Genomic DNA, 6445 nt, shown 5'->3' on the forward strand with positions numbered 1-6445 from the left:
TTATAGTTACTATAGTGACGGGCAATGCACTGACTGATCTATAAATTAGATCAGATTATTTTATTTCGTATCTGACGTATTCCAACGATTATAACATTGAGTTGCGAGCCTACCTTCTACGCCACAACCCCTGATGAAGACCTGAAACTCAGGTCGAAACGTCGGCATAAAATAAATAAATATGGTTTTGTTTATTTATGTTGTTCTTTGCTGACCGCACCCCGACAAACTTCTCCAAGCATTAATCTACGGTCAACTATCTACACCTCATAAATTTATTTACAATTGTTCGGACAAAATTTCATATGCAAAATATATATTTATATTGGAATATCATAAACATTACTACCCCTATGAAGATACGTGTAATAGACTACTTTATAGGAAGTTAAATTACCTTTATTTTGATTGCTAACATCTGTACACCTAATACTTCCTGAGATATTGTTTTTCATAAATTTAAAAAGTCTGTCAGAACAACTAGATATCAACATTTTGTGGATGTATTTTGCCAAATATCATAAAAATAATATGATACCACTCCTACAAAGATAAACGTTATAAACTACTTTATACTACATTAAGGTAGCTTTAATTTTAGTGCTAATAGATATTTGTACGTCGAATAGTTTTTGAGATATAGATTGAGAGATATGTATTTTTGTGAAATGTTGCTTTTTAAAAAGCTAAATCACGGGAACTATATAACGTAAATTGCTCTGTTAGGGCTCATGTTCTACCAAAATTACCCTACTTTAAATGAACTAGTCTTCTTGGTAGTTTTCAAGATACAGAGCTCCGAATGAAAAATTAATTATATATAGTTGACCGTAAAGACTTAAATATAAGAAGATAATCAGGGTTGCGGTTAAAAAAAGGAACAAATAGTTTAAAACTATTTTAATGTCCGACGTTTCACCCCACTTTGCAAGGCTTCATCAGGGCTGTTCAAAGCGAACGGTTGAACAGCGAAAATAATTGTGGTAGTAAAAATTTTTTTAATGCCACTATTAAGTTTAGTCATATTATCGTCACCAATGACAGAAACTAATAACGATGAGAGAGAATTAATTTTGGTATTAATGAAATTGATTTGCTGAAGAGTTTCCTTAATTTTAAAATTTAATAATAATTTTTTGAATTTAAATAGAGAATGGGAAAGTTGGGATTTAAGAGAATTTGATGTATGAAAATCTTTAACGCTATTGTCAATAAATGTAGGAAAAACAGAGTTGGACCTACATTTAAGGAGGAAAATTCTCTGTTCTGTTTTATCTGCTAGGGGCTTATTAAGGTCACATATGTTATTAATGTGATATTTACGGGAAAGAAATTGTAATTTAAGAAGAGAGAAAATGTGGTAGGGTTTGTTATCAAATGAAACAGAAGAAGAAAGATGAGGTGAATTATCAGGGGGAATATTAGGTGGTTGAGGGGTCACAATACCAATGAAAAAAGTTTGAGATCGAGGGGTTGTAGATGTATTCTGCGGGGAGAGTTGATAAACAGAATTATGTAAAATGCTGGAGGTGTGTGTTACAGATGTGAGTTTAGCCGTAGACCTGTAATTTCTAATCCTAGTACTGCGGCGGAGATATGGGGGTGAATTATTTGAAGAAGAAGAAGAGATAAGAGAGGGGTGAGTAGCAATACGGTGATGAGAGTAGTTGGTCCCATGAAGGAAAGATGGAGATTGAGAAGTGAGTCATTGGTTTTCAGGTGTTGCATTGGAGTGAAGTGAGCATCGAATTGTATACATCTATATATAGTTGACCGTAAAGATTTATATATAAGGCGATGTTCAGGGTTGCGGTCAAAAAAAGGAACAAATAGTTTAAAACTATTTTAATGTCCGACGTTTCGCCCCACTTTGCAGGGCTTCATCAGAGCTGTTCAAAGCGAACGGTTGAACAGAAATATATGAAAAATTAATTATTTTCCAACAGCCGCCATTTTGTATTCTCCCTACCTGTACTTGGCAGACTCATCAAACTTGACTAGTAATTATAAATAGTTTTTGATAAAGTATTAAAAAGTTTTGGTGGGATAACTGCCTTTTTTTTACCCAGGTTCTAGTGCTATAAAAAAACATGGTGTTTAGTAGTAATAGTAGTTATAGTAATAGAGAGAAAGTTATCAAAGGAATTATGGTTGCTGGGCTCACCCTCCTCAAAATATATTGTAGAGGACGTGAATATAAGTTTCACTGTACTGTACTGGTCAAACAATTATTTAACAAATACATAATATACCCCTTCTAGTATTATAAGGGTATTAAATTCAAAGCGAGAAGTGAGTGAAGGTAAATCACAATCAACTCTAGTAATTAATTAAACAAAGGGGAAATTTCCATTTGTGAACTTTTAATTGTATAGAAAATATCTCTCACCTCAAATATGTTTTCTGTCCCATTTAGGATTAATTAAGAGTGAGAGAGAGAGATGGAGTGAGCTCATAGTATAAAATCCCTTTTCGTATATATATTATATATCTTTATTGAAATTCACAATTATCTTTATTGAAATTTACAACCGTACTTAATGTTTTTTTTTTGGCCAAAACTCCCATTGGAGTCCTATACTGCCTAACCATAGTTGGGAGTCAAAGTTTTTCATTTTGTGGGACCGCCACTCAGTGAAAAAAATCAACGCCCCAGGCCGGATTCGAACCAGCACCGCAATTAGACGTAAATTGGTAAGACTGTGTCTTTAACCGCTGAGCTATGGGAGGCCCTAACTGTACATAACGATACATCCAGTAAATTTGATGTAAGATCATAATGATAATGATGACGTTTAGAGAACGTATCCAATGGTAGCATTCTAATAATATTTCTATATTAGAAGGACTCGAGGCCATCTTTTTTTCAGGCACCCTGGAGGATTGTCCCGAATGGAAGAGGAAGAAAGATTAGAAACAAGTGTGTTTGGGTGATTAGGATTTTGGATAGTAAGGATTGGATACGAGAGGAATTCGAAGGTTTAATGGTGCCCCAATTCGTAAAATATAAATCTGTTATATATGATATATGTTTATTTAAGGAACCAGTCGTTGGCCAGTTTGTGAGGCTCAGTAGATTTAGGTGGGCTAGGCATGTTGCTCAAATGGCTGAGGATGATCTGCCAAGGAAAATAGTGACAGATGTACTTCATGGAGCAAGAAGCAGAGGAAGACCTCGCCTTTGATGGAGTGACGGTGTGAGTGTTGATGCCAGGACCATGATGGGAGTGAGAAACTGGATAGCAGCCGCACAATCAAAATCAACGAGCTGTTTCTTGTAGTTTCAGTCTAGTATGTGGATTTGAAGTAAGTCTCTTGTCAAGATGGAGTCCTAAGTAGCGAATCTGTTCAACAGGCATTAGTGGAGTATTCAAAAAGGATATTCTATAACAAGAGGGCACAGGTTTACGACGGAGAGTAAAGATGATCTGATGGGATTTGTTAGGATTTTTTTTGATTCATCAGTTTTGCACCATTCTTCAATGGATGTTCTGGGTGTCTGTAGGGATTGTGATGCATTAGTAGGGTTGTTGTTTACAGACAGTACACATACGTATCAGCATACGTTGTTAGGACTCTATTAAGGTGGGTTGGGATATCAGCTGTCAACAAATGTCCACACCGACTAACTAAAACGTATGATGGGGCTCATTGGACTTAAAGGACAAGTTGGTGTGTAGTAATAAACAGAGAGTTTTCAAACAAACTTTTGGTTGCTGGGCCTCATTCTCCTGACAATGCCTTAGAGAGGGCGTGGTTATAACTGGCATCAGGAATGTACTGTCGCCCAAATCATCATTTACAGAAACAAGTTTAAGGCTAACCACATCCCTCAGAATTAAGATATTGCTGTTAATTATAGTGCCGAATCCACAAGTCTGGCCCTTGCCACAAATCAAAAATACCTGCAAATTCTTGGTAAAGAAAGAAAGTATTAAAGGTCGGTGTCTATACGTTTTCCTGTTCCAGAGAGACAAACATGTTGGACTTCGTTAGACTTATGTTGGGCATTATTTTCAAATCAACATTTTTTTTTTATCATAAACAAAATAAAAAAGTTGAAATGGAGATAAACGTAAATACTGACAAATAAGGAGATAGATGAAATTTAATTATCTTGACAAAATATTTATCATAGTAAAATTACTCAAACATAATGTTTTATATACAAATAAATGGGCTTATTTTCTCTATTTCTGAATATGTAAAGTTTTTTTTTGAGCAAACGACTGATTTATGATTTTCCCAAATTTTTTAAAGCCGATGGTTCCCATTAAAAATCCGTATTCACCGAAAAACATCCATTCATGTACACTCTACCAAGTCAGTGAGTACAATTTAGGGTTATATAACTGAAGTAACATTTCCCTGTGAGGAAAAACAAGAAATTGTGTGAACTGTTTAAAGGTATTCATTGTAAAGTATGCCGCTTTACTAATTGTATGTGTTGAATTGAAAATCTTGTTATGGCCATCTATAACTGAGAGAGTTGAGGCATTGGTCTTAGAAATCTCAGAACTGCCGCGGCGCCAGTTCGAATACGGCCTATAGCAGGGGAGTCAACTTTTATTTCTAAGTATTATATTGTTTGTAGGAATCAGCATGACATCGCATTTATTTTGAATGAATTAAAGAGAAGTAACTGTGTCTTAAGGGAGAGTTTCTCTGTTTTTATATTTTTACTTCTATAAAAATGAAACATTTCGTTTTTTTACCAGATATTATTTTCTAATATGTTATTTATATTTATATTCTCATATCATTTAAATGCTATATTATATCAGTACATTTGGGTATTATATGGGGATGGTGTTGATACGACTAGTTAATGTTGTTATGGTATAAATATTATCATTTACCGTCCGAGTAACCAGTCTGTATCATACATCAATAAACAAAGCTATTAGTCTTATTTTGATGGTTTATATAATATTGTTTGTTTTTGTTAGTCTCTGTGGAGTATTTCCTGGAAGTAAATGAACCCATAATAATTATTATTATTGTTCAATTTTAGGGTTATTCGAGATGCTTTGTTAAATGTGAAACGTTTTAATACAAGTATAGGATTACAGGTAGCCTAATCTAAAGTCCATGTTATAAGCTAAATGGAGAGGAGCCCCTAGCGGATTTTTGAGCGACTTCTTTTTTCTTTGAAGTCCTTTAACTCTTGGCCTGTCTAAGATTAAAATCTTCTGTTTTAGAAGCAGACATGTTCTTGTTGATGAATGAATTCATAATGAGAAAAATAATGTACAACTGGTTGATCGCCCTCATGTACTAGTTGGATTATTGGGGGAGGGGCAATAATAAAAAAGAAATCAGAAAAACAAACTTATTTAATTTTCATTGCAATAAATTAGACGATGTTAAATCGATTCCGCCTTGCCGATTCGTTAAGATAGTTTTTCTTTCCAATTATCAGCTGTTTACAGCCTTGCTCCAAAATAAGATCCCGAGGCGCAGACAAAGGTTGATTAAGAACTCCATCAAGCGATAGCTCCAGCTGGCAAATGATTAGAGAACCATCGTTGAACTTTTCTCCAGAAGTCTATCTCTCCAGCTCCAGACTCAATTACAAATCCTCAGATGAATTGAGGGAAAAAAAATTCTATTTATTCAGCTCACCAAATGCATTGTTTCTCTAGCCACTTTTCCTTCTGTGAATAAACTACCAGCTTCCACCACTCTTTTAACTAATTCGAAAACAAATTAGTAGAGATCATCGCATCGCCATACATAACTTACGAATATTATATCAAACTCACCTGTTGGGTTTAATCTTACATTTTAATTATTATATTGTAGAGCTGTTTACAGCCTTGCTCCAAAATAAGATCCCGAGGCGCAGACAAAGGTTGATTAAGAACTCCATCAAGCGATAGCTCCAGCTGGCAAATGATTAGAGAACCATCGTTGAACTTTTCTCCAGAAGTCTATCTCTCCAGCTCCAGACTCAATTACAAATCCTCAGATGAATTGAGGGAAAAAAAATTCTATTTATTCAGCTCACCAAATGCATTGTTTCTCTAGCCACTTTTCCTTCTGTGAATAAACTACCAGCTTCCACCACTCTTTTAACTAATTCGAAAACAAATTAGTAGAGATCATCGCATCGCCATACATAACTTACGAATATTATATCAAACTCACCTGTTGGGTTTAATCTTACATTTTAATTATTATATTGTAGTGATCTTGCTACTATCTGTTAGAGGTGGCTGTACCCTACATTATACTTTAATATCTGGATTATCTCCTAGGGGGATACCATTTCTTTTCAAATCACCCACATTATCAAAAAGAAAACATTGCAAAAAACTTAATAGAGCCATAAACTTAACAGACAATATTTACACAAAAGATATCAAAACTGAAATATACACCATGCTAACAGAAAACTTCTATCCCAAAAGATTAATAAACAGACTATGGTACAATAAAATTA

Source organism: Halyomorpha halys, unplaced genomic scaffold, assembly GCF_000696795.3.
Source record: "Halyomorpha halys isolate HHAL.00 unplaced genomic scaffold, Hhal_1.1 Scaffold1158.1, whole genome shotgun sequence".
Taxonomy (NCBI): domain Eukaryota; kingdom Metazoa; phylum Arthropoda; class Insecta; order Hemiptera; family Pentatomidae; genus Halyomorpha; species Halyomorpha halys.